Source organism: Palaemon carinicauda, chromosome 16, assembly GCF_036898095.1.
Source record: "Palaemon carinicauda isolate YSFRI2023 chromosome 16, ASM3689809v2, whole genome shotgun sequence".
Classification (NCBI taxonomy): Eukaryota; Metazoa; Arthropoda; class Malacostraca; order Decapoda; family Palaemonidae; genus Palaemon; species Palaemon carinicauda.
Window position 1 is genome coordinate 87,709,545 of NC_090740.1, and position 17,500 is coordinate 87,727,044.

At 37.1% G+C, this 17,500-nt stretch overlaps 1 pseudogene; it reads right to left on the reverse strand.

The window, feature by feature from the left end:
- LOC137655409 (uncharacterized) overlaps nt 1-17,500 on the reverse strand; it is a 59,823-nt pseudogene that overhangs the window by 9,660 nt on the left and 32,663 nt on the right.

The window sequence follows — 17,500 nt, forward strand, 5'->3', positions numbered from 1 at the left end:
TATTTTAATTTTCCCTGTGGTTCTTCTGCATCTGAGCATCACGTTTTCCTGTGATTTTTACGCATATATATATATATATATATATATATATATATATATATATATATATATATATATATATATATATATATCTATATCCCATGTTCACTGATAATGAAACATTAGAACTTACGCTTCTAATACCTTATTACGAAAGATTTATGAAAATCTTCGTGTATCATATGCATATATATATATATATATATATATATATATATATATATATATATATATATATATATATATATATATATATATATATATATATATATATATATATATATATATATATATATATATATACATATATAAATATATATATATATATATATATATATATATATATATATATATATATATATATATATATATATATATATATATATATATATATATACATATATATATATATATATATATATATATATATATATATATATATATATATGTGTGTGTGTGTGTGTGTGTGTGTACAAGGTCTATTACGCTCAAACAACCAAACAAATATTTGATGATGTAAATAACTGAAATTTGTCGAACAACAGACAGTTTAAATTCATAAAATAAATAATGATATATACACAATATATATTTCAGTTATGTTCTATATCACGTTGCGAGCTTTTTTATTTCATTCTGCGCTTTTCTTGATGAACTAATATTCCTATTTAAAACACGATTTTTAAAAAATGTATGACATCTAACAAAAAATTTAATCACTTCGTATGGTAATGGGATATCATTGCTTTTAAAACACTCGCTAATTAAATCAGTCAATTTATCCGTCGCTCCTTTTCCTGGTTTTAGATACTTTTCCCCATGATGACAAAGAAACATTTTCTCCATCGTTTTTAAATGCACCAAAAATTCTTCGCTTGGTTGCATTAGTTTTCCATCTCTCGCACTTATTGCACTAATCCACGTGCTATCTCCCTTCGTCCCTGCAGTTCCAAGGAATTCATATTCAGGAAACTTACGAGCTATATAACCACCTACGTATTGTAAGCCTCCATCTTCCATCGCTTTCCCTAATGCTTCTTTTTCAGTGTCAAATTCTACATATTCATCATTTTGCAAATCATTAACAAATTCCACTGGCAAACAAAACAGCATTGCCGATAGACTCAGCTCTTTTTAATAGAAGTTTCTTCATCTACAAAGGATGCGCTTTGTTTACCAGGAAAACTGGAAAATGAGCCTGACGTCATCATATCACTATTGCAACTTTCAACGTTGCAGTTTGATCCTAACCGTTTGCTGTCTTTTCCTAGAATGTGGGCTCTGACTCGGTACTTAAAAGTGACGGGCGATGGGTGTTGATGGCATGTACCCATCTGTCTTATGCAGCCAAAATAGTGTTCAAGACCATCTTGATTTAGCCTATAAGTGAGAATATATGACGTATCAAATTTAACTTTGATCATTTTCGGCAGCTTCATTAGAGAATTGCACGATATAATTAAGCAGTTTTGGAAAGGATAGACCCTATTGCTTTTAATTACTTTCATTTCCTTACACTCCCGAATCATATATTGCAACGTTTTATTTTGTATGTCCAGATTCCTCCCATAGGCATTTCTCGATGGCTTCCTATCACAAGGTACTCGAGAATTCAATAAATCGAACCAGATATCTACAAGATATGTGAACTGAGTTGTGGTTTCCCAATGCTTATCTTCAAGCAGACCTTTGTTACCGAAGCACTGAAGGCATTTATATGTTGTTTCGGACAGGAATTGCACCGCTAGTTTAACATTCATGCGTTGCATACCCATAACATTGATGTGCTTTTCAAAGAGTTTATGTGCTGTCCGTAGATCACTTTTGTTTTTCATTAACTCCCTGACTGAACCACAAAGCGCAAACCTCTCTCCCGAGAATACAAATCCATGATCAAGAAAATTATTCCTAATGAGTTTTATTAGGTGCGGTGCATCGGCAAACACATGTATTTCTCTGTTATCATCTGCCGGGTTAACAAATGCAGAATTGTCTATATCAATGCCTAAGGAATTCCACAATCTGATATTTGTTGATCCTAAGTCACTAACCATGGCTACTACAGGAAACCCAGCTTTCTCTACCCGAATAATCAATTTAAAAAGGAGATCTTTTTTCATGTTAGTGTCGAAATTATAATAAATAATTTGTTTCCAGGAAGTTGTAAGTCCTCTGATCATTGCGCATTGTACTTTGGATTTAGGATCATACAAAGTGTCCGCGCCTTTATCGTAACTCCAAATTTGAGCAACACTGCACTCGTCAAATGAAACTACACACAGACGCTCGTGTTCCAGCATTGACTCCGATTTTATTTTTAATAAGTGGATTACCGATTCCAAAATGCCAGGTTCTACAGCTATCTTACTTGACCAGCGATATAAAGTTGATAAAGAAGGAAAATGTAATTTCAACTCTTCTCTTAAAAACTTATAAGCTTTCGAACTCAAACTGCGTAATGTTAAGGCTTTGCTGATATCATCGTCTTCCCAAGTATTAATATTACTTCCAGTGAGAAGACATGCTACTTGTTTGGGTGAAAAGTATTTCTTTAAATTAGCTTTTGCCACAGCAGTTGCTGAAGCATACATCTAATTAAACTTAACGTACATCGCTGTTTTCTCTTTTTCCCAGTTTTCCTTTTCTTTTTCCTACTTGACCTTATTATCCAACCATTTAGCTTTTTCATTTTCCCATTTAGCCCTTTCAGTAGCAAAACAGCTTTCTTTAACTTCCCACTGCTCTTTTTCACATTTCCGCTTTACCTCATATTCTTCCCACTTCCGTTTGATATCATCTCTCTCCTTCTCCAGTGGCTCAATTATACGTTGCAAATCTTCAATCGTTTGCACCAATTTGACTTTTTGTACAAAAATCTTCCCTATTCCGTCGTGATCTTGACTAAGGATTTCATCTACAAGTCGTTTTTGTCCTCTTTTTTTTCGGCTCTTACCATCCTGGACGTATCTGATTAAAATTAAAATTTAATTATTAAAAAAGCGGACTTGTATAGAGAACAATACGATTAGAATTTTCTGACATTATTGAATATGTAAAAATCTGAACTAACATTTATGAATGATACTTTTTCGCAGCGAAAAAAAAAATTAACTATATATAAGGAAAACAACTGATTCCGCGATTTCCAGATTACTGATGAATAATAAAGAGGATATACAATAATTATAATCTATGTAAGTTTATTACAGCGTCTTTTACATATATCTTAATGTTTAACCAACAACACACAATACTGGTTTCTTACCTTGTGATGCATGTGAATGTCCAGTTGTAGGTAAATGCATAGTCGGTATAGATTCTTTCTTTATTCTGATGAGAGATCGAGGCACTGGTTGATTCAGCAATTCATACACCAAATTACTTTCAAATGCATCAGCTTCAAAGTGTTTACTACATATCTGAGCGTTTTCCACATTAATAAGATCTTCTCCTTTGCACAGCTGAATCCACGTTTTCCTTGTAATGTTGTCCTAAGAGGTTGTTGTGGCCTGATTGGTAACGTCTCTGCCTGGTGTTTGCCAGTCGGGGGTTCGAGTCCCGCTCAGACTCGTTAGTGCCATTTGTGTCTGCAACCTTACCATCCTTGTGAGCTAAGGATGGGGAGTTTAGGGGAACCTATAGGTCTATCTGCTGAGTCATCAGCAGCCACTGCCTGGCCCTCCCTGGTCCTTGCTTGGGTGGAGAGGAGGCTTGGGGGCTGATCATATAATATATGGTCAGTCTCTAGGGCATTGTCCTGATTGCTAGGGCAATGTCAGTGTCCCTTGCCTCGGCCATTCATGAGCGACCTTTAAACCTTAGGGAATTTATGAAAAGTGAGATGCTTACTTTTTCCTCTACATAAGAAGCATCAGAAAACTGCACAATTACTGGGCATTTTGTTATATTTGAAACAACTTTAATCAGACAGGGCGGAAGTGTACACCACGTTTACTTGTAAACAACTGCCCGGTCAAGAGGTGATCGACCTTTGGTATGCTTGGGTGGAAATAGTCTATAGACCTTGGCCGCACCTATAGTTCCTGCCTACGTCACAGTCTGTACCTGCGCAGAAGAGTCATATTTTTGGTCGGGGTTGAGAAGACCTCCTCAATCTATAGAACTTGTATGTGTATGTATATAAAAGTATACATATATATATATATATATATGTGTGTGTGTGTGTGTGTATGTATGTGTACACACACACACACACACACACACACACACACATATATATATATATATATATATATATATATATATATATATATATATATATATGTGTGTGTGTGTGTGTGTGTGTGTGTGTGTATGTTTGTGTACACACACACATATATATGTATGTATGTATATATATATATATATATATATATATATATATATATATATATATATATATATATATATATATATATATATATATATATATATGTATATATGGATATATATATATATATATATATATATATATATATATATATATTATATATATATATATATATAATATATATATATATATATATATATATATATATATATATATATATATATATATATATATAAATATATATATATATATATATATATATACATATATATATATTTATATATATGTATATATATATATATATATATATATATATATATATATATATATATGTATATATATAATCTATATATATATATATATATATATATATATATATATATATATATATATATATATATGTATGTGTACACACACACACACACACACATATATATATATATATATATATATATATATATATATATATATATATATATATATATATGTATATATATATATATATATATATATATATATATATATATATATATATATATATGTATATATATAGATATATATATATATATATATATATATATATATATATATATATATATATATATATATATATATATACATATATATATATATATATATATATATATATATATATATATATATATATATATATATATATATATATGTATATATATATAACGGATTTTGAGCGTAGCGAAAAATCTATTTTTGGGTAAGATGGCCATGTCATCCTGATTGAAGTTCCTTGAAGTAGTTTCCTAAGGGATATATGTACTAAGGTGATAGTCCCAGAGAATTTTACCTTAGGTATCCAGAATTCTAACTCCTGGCGCGAATATCTTTAAAATTTCTCCAAAGGATATCTCATAATATCAGCGGACGCATTCTTGACACGCCTCCATAGCAATCTGCACCCCAAACAGCGCTTTGGCTTCGAGGAGGATGTGGCAAAAGGGAGCCGTCCAAAGGCTCTCCCCGCTCTCGTAATACTATTGGGAATACAACAGCGCCAATCCCACGACGGCGGACATTCCTTGTAGCATTGAGCGTGGTGTTACAGATACAGTACCACGGGAGGGATACTGTGAAGATCTTTTCTTTTAGAAGAGATGGGTGGGTCCATCAGGACGACATGGCCATATAACCCAAAAATAGATTTTTCGCTTCGCTCAAAATCCGTTTTTTGGGCTCAAGCCATGTCGTCGTTATGGAAGCATACCAGAGCATTGGTGTATCTCTGGATATTTAATCAGTGCCTTAACCTTATAGCAACCTTTTCTATGGTCATGGGGACCACATGAGACAAGGGACGTTACCTTTATTCGTCACCATCACTAATCATAACCAATGTTAGTGCTTCCTGCCTCCTATAGGGAAGAGTCATTCTAAACAGTAGAAAAGGGATCTTGAGGTTAACATACATAGTATGACCAAACATAAGTACACACTGAATATACAAATAGTCTCATAGTTGTATATTTGCTAAAATAACATCAGTGTCTCTTATATCTATTATTTGATGCATACAAATATATGAGGGATACTTACTTTGGTAAGTTGAAGAACTCTGGCATGTATACATACAATTGTCTGGCGAAGGTGGACGCACTACATTCTAATAGACATTTATTACTAATAAATGACTAAAAGATGTTCAGTTAAACGAATGTAGTATGACAATGGGATTATACCTGTAACAAGTACAGAGACTATATTTCCTTCTTGAAGGAAGAAATGATGAGTGCCACTCTCAGACTGAAGAAAATTATAAAACAAATTCTCTTAATAATTCCTGTACTGGTTACTTCTATCTGCACTGTGTACTTCGTACACCGGTACTAGTGCTATCTGTATAATTCCACACCTGGGATTTTGAAGAGAACCAGTGTTATCATGGTAACACTTAATTAAAAGAAGTCACACCTAAGAAGGGTGACCTCTTCTCCCTTTAATTAACAGTCCCAGTCAATTAGCTGTTCATCGTAGAATTAGACGGCAGGTTAAATATTCTACCTGGCGTCACCACATATTGCTTCAGAACATGGATTTGTCTAGCACAGTGTATGTAGAACACTCTGGATGATTCTCATCCGTTACATGTTCGAGGACTTGTGAGGTCCCAAACCAAAAACTGTTTACTACAGTAATTAGGGGGCAGGTTTTAATACACTACCTGCCGCCACTAAAAAGTGTTTTAGTTCATGCACTTGTTTTGCATAGTGTTTGTAAAACACTCTGGATGATTTCCATCCAGTGTATGAACGAAGGCGCTCAAAGTCCATATACTGAAAGAAGTTCAGTGATGAAGCAATCTTTCTCGGATCATGACCTGCTGGAGTACTGTCCGGATCCGCTCTACGAATAAAGTAGGTGAGCTTCGCCCTTAGTTGTTTTAGGGATAAATTTGATCCAGAAGTTTCTCCTTTAAAGAGCTGTCCTCCCCTGAAGTGTGAAGTTCTACGAAGAAAGACCTTTAGACACTCTACAGGACATAGAGAGACATCTTCCTTTAGAGGGCAGATTCTCCAGGGACCCCACCTCTTAGTGGGTAGCTCGTTTTTAGCGAGAAAGGATGGATCAGGAAATAGATTCAGTTCTCCCACTTCCGTGAACTGAATTTGACCCTCATCTCTGGATAGGCCCACTATTTCACTAACTCTAGCCCCGGAGGTGATAGCGAACAGAAAAATAACCTTTTGGATTACATCTTTAAGAGAACAATCTTCATTGTTCACAGATGAGGCATAATGTAAGACCTTGTCCAAACACCAAGAGATGGGCCTTGGTGGTACTGTGGGCTTAAGCCAAGCACATGCCTTTGGAACCTTATTAAAGATTTCATTCACCAGATCCACTTGAAAGGCATATAGGAGAGGCCTAGTCAAGGCTGACTTGCACGTATTTATCGTATTGGCTGCCAGACCTTTGCTATGAAGGTGGACAAAGATGGACAGACAGAAGTTTATTGAAATTTCTTTCAGTCCTTTTGCTTTGACAAACGCAACCCACTTTTTCCAGGAAGACTCATATTGTCCTCTAGTTGACTTGGCCTTGTATTCTTCTAAGAATTCTATATTGCCTTTTGAGATCCCAAACCTTTTTCTAACTGCTAGAGCGAGAAAATCATGAAATGAAGGGTTTGGGTTCTCTGCGATAAAACGAAGGCAGTTAATTTCAGAATCTTCGGAAATATACCTAGGGTCAGAGCTAGGACTAGCCTCATCTAGTCTATCAGCCCCACTAGAGGATCCTCGTATGGGGCTATATAGCGAGGTAGTTTCTTGAAGACGCTCGTGATGAAGAGGTCGAATTGCAGTTCCGGGACTTGTTCTCATCTGGGAGGGAATATGTCTGCCACCATGGACCATTCCAATTCTATCGGTTTGTATCGAAATAAAGTATCCACCGTCACATCGTAGATCAGTTGTAAATGAACTGCTGGTAGGTGCCGTCCCTTTAAGAGAGGGATGGGTAACTTCACCAAGACTGAATGAGACGTTCGAATGTGACGTCAAATTTTCACTTCGGTGTCCCATATCAGTCGTAGGGAGCCTGATCTGTGTGGAGGGGGCTTCCCCACCCATGAAAGGACCAGCAGAGTCTTGGGACTTTCGCGCTCTAATTTCTGTTAGAGAAGTGATTAAAGAGGGACCGATCTCAGTCTTTTTCTATCTCTTCAAGCGTTTGATGCGTGTTTTCTCCAAGCTCTTAACGCATCTTTCCGGTGTGCCCTTAGCACCAGGTCTGTCACTATAGCGAACTGGGGAAAGTTCAGCGCTTTTTCCAGTTGGCGTTTTGGTATTCTGACTGAATACCTGAATCTTTTGACAGACCTCGCGAGCTCCTTTTATATTTCCAAAGGAGAGGAGAGTTGATGTGACTGAAGGCTTCGATGGTTTTTTAAACATCGAAACCCCTGAGCTGGAGAAAGTCGAGATTTCTAGAAGCCTATCTTGCATCCGTGATGTCCCAGGAACCGGGTCATCTCTTTGAATGCACATTGTCTGGACACTTCGGGTGCTGCCCACTCCAGCCTCTTGATCAGGTATATTAATACCTGAATTATTTCTAGGCTTGACTTTGACGTGACTAAGTTCGTCAATCCTTTGAAGATACTTAGGACTGTGAGTCCGACACGTATCTTTCTTAGAATGAATGTTACTCTCTGTAACATGAATTCTAGATAGGAGGAAGGGGGGTGGTTGACTGGAAGGTTCCGAAGGACACCTTTCAGGTCTGACAAGACTACGAGCACCCCTAATTGGAACAAGGTCCATATGTTCAGAAGGATTAACATTCAGAACTTGCGGTTTTTTATGAACTTGTTGAGTGGCGACAAGTTCAAAATGACTCATTGATATCTTGAGTCCTTCTCGTGAACACAAAACAGCCTTCCCTGGAACTCGATGAGCTATAGTTTTCTTACCACCTGTATGCTCTATAGCTCACAGGTATACTTCTCCAGGAGGGTTTTGAACTGTAGGAGAAGGTAAGGAAATGATGGTAGGGACATTTTTGTTTCCCATCAATGGCTCATCTTGAATAGGCTTTGGAACGAAGGATCGAAGGTCCTGCGATCCTGAGGGAAAGTTCCTCCTAGCTAAAGTGTCTTTATGCTTCGAGTAGTCAGTAGGCTTAGACTTATGACCATTTGCCTGTAGCACCATGGTCACTGGAATAGTGGGATGTTGTTGAGCAGCCCGGATATTTCCAGCGTTTTTTATCTTCTTTTTAGGTTGGAGAACCACAACCACAGAAGATTTTCTCTTTGAAGGAATGCCCCTTTTTAGAGAAGACTTATGTTCTCCATGGTGGCGTTCTTTATTACTTCCTTAATGACCTCGTGTGGAAAGAGGTCTTTACCCCAGATGTTGGAAGATATTAAACTTCCTTGTTTCGTGTTTCACTGTTGCGTCAGTGAACACAAACTCTCTACATGGTTTCCTGGCCTTCATAAGGCGTAAAGGTCCTTCACCAAGATAGCCATATGCATTTTGGCTATTACCATGAACATGTCTGGGGTACTTTCGTAGGTTGAACACAACTCTATGTAGTTTTGTAGAGAAAGGGATGTCGCAAGTCTCTCCTTTGACTCATGTTAATTACACAAGAGCAACTCAGACAATTTAGGGACACATACCTTGAATTGTCAACTTGCGAAGTCCTTGTCTAATTTTCCTACTGAAAATGTCAAATGGACTTCCTTCCAATCCTTTTCCTGTCCGGGAAAAGCTGGTGTTAAAGGCTTGCACTCATCGAGTGTGGGACATTGCTTACCCGCCTCTACCGCTTTGGCAACAGAAGTAAATGCCTTTCCCATGAAGGGGAATGAGAGTGAAGTATGAGCAAGAAAGGAAGGGTGTCTGTTATTCAGTGATAATACCTTCGATTCTGAATAACCAACCTTTCTCAGACTACCTGAAAGGATAGTCTGTGCCTTATCATGGTCGAGAATCAAGACCTCCTTTGGTTCCGCTCCTTTTCTTGACTTTGGCTCGTACTTCAGTCGAACCCAACAATTAGGGAAAGCATCAAAGCTTGGCCAAAATTGAATTTTGTCCAAAGGAACAGCATCTATTTTCTCTGAGATGTAGAGATTGCCATTTGAAATCGGCATCTGCTCCGCAAACCTCCAGGGATTGGATATGGAGCATGTTGGTAGGTCTTGATTCAAGGGTCGTTTGAATGACCCCTGGGAAGCGACAAGAGAAGCTATACGAGGCTCTATCTTGCGTTTTACTTCCTGCTTATCGTTTTGTTTACAAAAGCTCTCTATTTGATTCTTCAGCTGGATACACAATTTTACCACATTATCCAATAGAGGGGTAGAAGACGAAGATGTCGACATCGATGGCTCTATAGCCGGCATAGGCAGAGGAAATTCCGACACACCATTTTCCTCTTCAACCCTGGGGCACTTCTTGCCCTAATCCAAAAGGTTTTCTGGCCGTCAGGGGATGTAGTTGGCTCCTGAGGCACTACTGTTTCCTCACTTGCTTCCGGAAATAGTATCTTACGCATCCTATCATTAGGTAGGAAATGTCCCGGAGAGATCTTTTGAAAGCCTCTCACCCAGTTGCGTAATTTATATTGAGCTGTATCCCTAATCTCCGTAGAATTGGGATTTTCAAAACCTTCGGACATTAATATCCGACATATATTGCAAACCTGTGGGTTCCAATAATGTAGGGATCCGGAAATAATATTGCAGGGGGCATGAAACCTGCAAGTATTATGACCGTAAAAATACTTACTCTTGGCCTTGCAGAGGACTGCAGCACAAGGTATCTGATTTTCTTACTGTAAAGAAAGGAAAACCAAATGAGTATACAATGGATTATATACTTGACAATCAACATGCAAATGTCCTTTACAATAGAGTAGCTTAGGATAGTAAGCTATAAAGGGATAGTAGGAGATACATACTTGTGTACCCCTGTGAGCAAATGCTGTTGCCTCCCCTCAGTATTAACTACATGGAGATTTCTCTATAGAGTAACTCCAAGTAAAAGGACTCTTACCCCTAAGGGTAGAGAAGTATCAAATCACTGTCCCAAAATAATGTTAATAATATGGGGTCAGGATGACTGATTCTCGATCAGAATATTGAAGAAAACTTATTCATTCAATATATGAACGGTACCAGCAGAATGCTCGTACAAGGGTACCCAAGGTATGTCAGAAAATACTACTGTATCATGGTACTGTAGTTTTCTAATTGCAGTAAGTCTATATTGCAATGACTGGCTACTGTACATCATGTATTGTAGTCTAGTCATTATGCTGCCTTCATAGTAGCATATGACAGTATGGTCCATCTAGCATGAAGCCAGCTGGACTAGGAAAATAAAGACATATATTTGTATATCCCACTCAGCCTATTTGCTGTAGTCTTCCTACTATATTAAAATATAGATTTTCCTGATCAGGGAGACTCAAGGAAAAAGGCTGCACCCTGTAAGGGTTAGGAGTGTATTACTCCTGCCTTGAAATGTTTAATATTGTAGGGTAATCCTAATACTGATTTCTAATCAGGATATTGAAGAAATCATATTAATGCAATATAGGATTGGGCTCAGCAAATGCTTGTGTTGGATATCCAAAATATATTGGATATAACTACTAGTATAAACTATATAGTAGTTTTCTATCTGCAGTATATTCTATAATGCAGATATACTGGCTACCTGTATAAAATATACAGTAGTTCAGCCGGCATGTAGCCGGCATAGCTAAGTCTTGCCGGCATACCCGGCATGCTAGCTAGAGAGAGAGAGATAGCATGGAAAAAAGACTACTCCTTACTGTTAAATTAAATTAAGGATGTAAAAGTCTAATTTGACTGCCTTTTTCCAGAGAGAATGTTCTAATAGAAGGGGAGAATGTACCATTCAGGCTTCCATGCAGCTACAATACTATTGCTGACAAGGTACCGCCGACACACTGCCGGCCGGCAAGTCCAGCAGTACCAGTAGAGTCGGCGTGCTGCCAACTTAGTCAGCACTATCTGTGATGGCCTTGCCGACAGTACCCCGGCAACAGGACCTGTAGCAGCAGTCCAAGGGAGGACAGAAGAACCTTGGGAACAGAAGGGACTTCCCTCTCACGGCCATCATGGTCGCCGGCAGCCATCTTGGCTGCCGGCTGGGCCGGCAGTTGCCGACAGATGATGTGGTTGGCGGCAGTATGCTCTGCCATCAGCCAAAGACATGGCTCGAGAGGGAGTCTGGCTGGCTCTGGCAACCTACCAGCAAAGGAAGGTTGCAAGATGCCAGCCTAAAGAAAGACAATGGCTAAGCCATCAAAAGAGGACAGTAGGGTAGGGAACAGGGTCCTGTAATGAGTGTGAAAGGAACTGGCAAAAATTGTCAATCCTACCACCTGTAAAAGAAACTTTGTTTCGGTATCGGCAGAATCCTAGGGAACAGGAGAGACTCAGTTCTCCAACCCAGAGATTACCGACACAGTTAAGGGGATGGCGGCACTGCCGCCTCCTCCTACCAAAGAAGAAACAGAGTTCCAGTGCCACGTATCCTAGGCTAAAGAAAAGTACTCTACAGCCCAGAGTACTGTGGCATAGGACTAGTCTTTTAGTCGCAAGGAGAAGATGGTATCCTACCATAACTTCAAGTGCGGCTAATGAGGGCTAACCTCCAATGCCGGCCACCTAGCCGGCAGGGGAATGATGGTATCCTACAACCCATTCGCCCTGCCGGCAGGTCGCCGACATAAGACTAAATACTCTGAGATTCTGACTAAATCCCAAAACCTGATGGTATACCACAACCAACGGTTAAGGGAAGAGGCAGGACAAACCTAAGTTAGCCATGTCTGAATAAAATTCAAGGCACGGCTATTAGGGTTGTAGCCTGAGGCTACACTCAGAGGGAAAGAGATTACCCTCAAGTCTCTGAAGAGACGTGTAATGTTTCATAACATTATAGGAGGTATCAGTCTCTACTAAATGAAAACAAAACACAAGGGTAACTGGGGAAAGTCGAACGTATAGTAAAACGTCTAGGTAAGGTTACCTAGGCTATACGAGATCTCGGTTACCTAAATCACCGAAACTCTAACTATACGATCGACAGAGAAAATGGAAAAAAAAATTATGCACATTATCAAAACTTTACAAGAGTAATTGCCTAAATAGCTAAATAATTAAAATAATTAAATAAAGCTATTAAAAACAGGAAGTCGTTCTGCTATCTAAATAACATATGCCTAACGAACGACGGCGCCATGGCGCCTCCAGTAACTGGCCTAGCTCTTAAACACAATAAAATACTCTAATTTCATTGTGAAACAGGTGCTTAAATGTACTCATAGTAAAGACCCGATACTCAACTTTCAGGAGCGGAAGATGATGGAGAAAGCATAATAATAATCCTGTAAAACGATCGAAAAGTTAAATCACCAGGAAATATCACAGAGCGAGATCGCTACAAAAAAAGGAATGTCCGCCGTCGTGGGAATGGCGCTGTTGTAATCCCAATAGTATTACGAGAGCGGGGAGAGCCTTTGGACGGCTCCCTTTTGCCACATCCTCCTCGAAGCCAAAACGCTGTTTGGGGTGCAGATTGCTATGGAGGCCTGTCAAGAATGCGTCCGCTGATATTATGCGATATCCTTTGGAGAAATTTTAAGGACATTTGCGCCAGGAGTTAGAATTCTGGATACCTAAGGTAAAATTCTCTGGGAATATCACTGTAGTACATATATCCCTTAGGAAGCTACTTTAAGGAACTTCCATCACGACGACATGGCTTGAGCCCAAATATATATATATATATATATATATATATATATATATATATATATATATATATATATATATATATATATATATATATATATATATATATATATATATATATATATATATATATATATATATATATATATGTGTGTGTGTCTGTGTGTGTGTGTGTGTATGTATGTGTGTATCTATATCCCATGTCGACGGATAATGAAACATCGGAACTTATGTTCTTATTACCTTATTACAAAAGGTTCATGAAAACTCTTTGCGCAGCGTGATACTCTTCAAACGAGTACCATATTGTTCTTGGGGGCCATTTTAGTGGTGCTGCCACTCTTTTGAGCAGGTAATGCAATGTTCCTCTCTTTATATGCTGGAACTACTAAAATTCGTGGAAATCTTCACTCTGATGGAAATCTATTCTTACCATATGACTGAAGGCACGTCACATATCCGACTTAAGACACGTCACCTATTACAGAGTTCAATAATCTTGCAGAGCTATCTATGACAGTCAGAGTACTCATAAAAAGGTGTGATCAAATGGTATAGAGCACATATACATATACAGTACATGTTTTCTATCCAAGGCTTGAGACACTACTCCACCTATGCTCTTCACTCCCAGAGGAGATACATACTTGTCAAATCCAGTCTATGATATATGGAGGACACTCAGATCTATAATAAGGCATGTCATACAATAGACTGATATGCAATATGGCATATATGAAAAAAAAAAAGGAAACCGACCAATTCAACCTTTTTTTTTTTTTTTTTAAGGTTGACCCAGCAGTAGGTCACACATATTGCCTGACGCAATAAAAAAAAAAATACTCCATTACATTAAGCACCTACATAAGAAAGCGTTATTATCATTAGCTAATTATGGACATGTTAAAGCAAAAAAAATAATGTATGTTCAAACAACAATAACAACAATAACAGCAACAACAAATAAATTCCGACTCATCAACTCTGGGAATGTCACCTTTGGAGGGGTAAGGGTGTAGACTCTGATTGCCTCTTTGAAAACTACCTCTTCATGAACTAAATGTATGTGTCTGATGATGTTCTGACACTGCTCCACTAATAATGGTTTGTATAACTACAGTGGTATAAATAACATCTTTACTTAGTAAAGACCCAAATACACTGGGTCTAGTTTGGGCTATCTGGCTTTTAATCGTTTCAAATACAAGTAATCTCCCAAAAATAACTTTGCCCCACCGGTAAAGATATTTTTGAACTGTATATCATACTTTGAGCTGTTTTTCATTAACTATTTCCAAAAACTTTTCAGTGGTGCCCATTACTCCCCTTGTGAGATTTATAAAATAGACAGAGTATAGTTTAATTGAATAATAGGGCAGCTGTTGCGAATTAATCAGGACCGTTGACGACAGCACAAGATTCTTGAGCAAGGCGTTATATGCAATGTTCTAAGTTAACTCAGCTGTAGAAAGCATGGTATGGCAATGACGGTGGTCATCAGTAACTAAGTAGCGTAAAATTCGCAGTTTTTCTATTATGAGATTCTACCAAGCCATCAGCTGAAGGCTTATATGTGGTCACTGATATGTGTTTAATTTTCATTAAGTACGTGACCGATTTCACCACCTTATTTATAAACTCGAGACCATTACTTATCAAAATTTTCTGGCAACCAAACCCAGTATTGAAAGAGCACAGCACCTGCTTGCACTTTTTCCATTCCTCTTTTTTTGGTTTCATCTCTTATTTCCTTTATGTCCCAACCTCCTAGGTCAATCACACCTTCATCATCAGGACAGTTATTGTTTACTGTATATCCCCGGCCATGTCCTCTGTCACTCTCATAAATTTGCGTTTACTCTCTCTCTCTCTCTCTCTCTCTCTCTCTCTCTCTCTCTCTCTCTCTCTCTCTCTCTCTCTCTCTCTCTCCACCGCTGATGATAAAACATGTGTTAAAGCTATCTGATGCATGTTTCATGGTATTAAAGTTTGTTATGTCATTTTAAGCCTCAAATGTTTATAAATAAGCTTTTAATGTCATTTGAATACGCTAACTCATGTCAGGCTAACCTTTTCGTTAAGACCATCACCAGCTTGCTTAAAAAAAATATAGAAGAATAAAAAAAAACAGCTAGACTTCAATCAACTAAGAACGCAGGTAGGATTTAGAATTGGGTGTTCTATAAATGGCCGTATCCAAGTAATTATCCCGCTAATAGAAAATAGAAAAAAAAAAAAAACAGAATATGACAAAGTAAAATTCATAGAGTATGAGAAAGGTTTTAATTCTCTCAGAACTTCAGCAGTAACGAAAACCATTCAATGACAAGGAATGAAATTAATTTATGTTAGAACCCTTAAAAATATCGATATTATTATTATTATTATTATTATTATTATTATTATTAGTAGTAGTAGTAGTAGTAGTAGTAGTAGTAGTAGTAGTAGTAGTAGTAGTAGTAGTAATAGTAACTAGGTTACAACTCTAGTAAGAAAAGCTGCAACCTATAAGCCCAAGGCCTCCAACAGAAAAAAAAATAGCCCGGTGAGAAAAGAAATAGGGAAATGGATAAACTGCTAGAGAAAAAGGAATAATTAAGATTAAATATTCTAAGTACTGTAATATCATATATATATATATATATATATATATATATATATATATATATATATATATATATATATATATATATATATATATATATATATATATGTGTGTGTGTGTGTGTGTGTGTGTGTGTGTGTGTGTGTACAATTAAAAACTTCCAAATTACAATGGAAAAGGAAAGAAGATAGGATAGTGCGCCCAAGTATACCCTCAAGAAAGAGACCTCTAATCCCAGACTTTAAGACAAGGCACAAAGGCTGGAGCACTACCACAATTTAGAGTATAGTAGATTGATGTAGGAGTGTCCTTCTTGAAGAGCTGCTTACCGTAGCAGAGGAATTTCTTCTACTTTTATCAGGTGGAAAATAGTCACTGAACAATTACAGGGGTTATTTAACCTTTGAGCAACGAAAAACTGTTTTGTAATGTCAATGATATGTGATGTATGGGGACAAAGGAGAATGTGGAAAGAATGGGTCAGACTATGCGATGTATGTATAGTTAAACTAAGAATTAGCCGTAAATACATATAGGGATCCAATGTAGTACTGTCTGGCAAGTCAAATGTCCCAATAACTCTGTAGCCGTAGTATACAGGAAGTAAAACAATTCTAAAACTATATAAATATACAGTAGTTAAAAAAAATCTAGATAGAGAGAAGTTAGATAAAGAGACCTGATCTCTCCTAAATCCTTCATAGCGTACCTAGATGTTTTCGAAAATTATACTGATGTTATTAATCTGTAATATATCTATACTTTTTATCTTTTATATCACTTTCATGTATTGTATTCGTTTTTCTTCTATGAATCATCATTAGCCAATCTATGATTCTAATTTATAAAGCAGGATGCTACAAGTCCAAAACGGAGAAAAAAAAACACCACATAGAAGCGATAAATAGCTAAAACATGAAGCCCTCTAAGTTTTTAGAAAAAAAAAAAGACATGTTTTTCCCGTGGTTATAGGCTGAAAGTTTGGCTGAAAATTCAAAGGAGAAGAAATATTTATGATTGCCATAGTATATGTCTGTTTCTGTATTCCCAACACATGACATAGGAAGCGGAGTCTAAGTAGCCTATTGTAGAAGATATTCTTCGGCATTTTAGCACTATGAACATTCAAGCAGTAACTTACTACAGTCATATACAATCTCTCTCTCTCTCTCTCTCTCTCTCTCTCTCTCTCTCTCTCTCTCTCTCTCTCTCTCTCTCTGTGTGATACCGAGAAAGGGTATTGTATTAA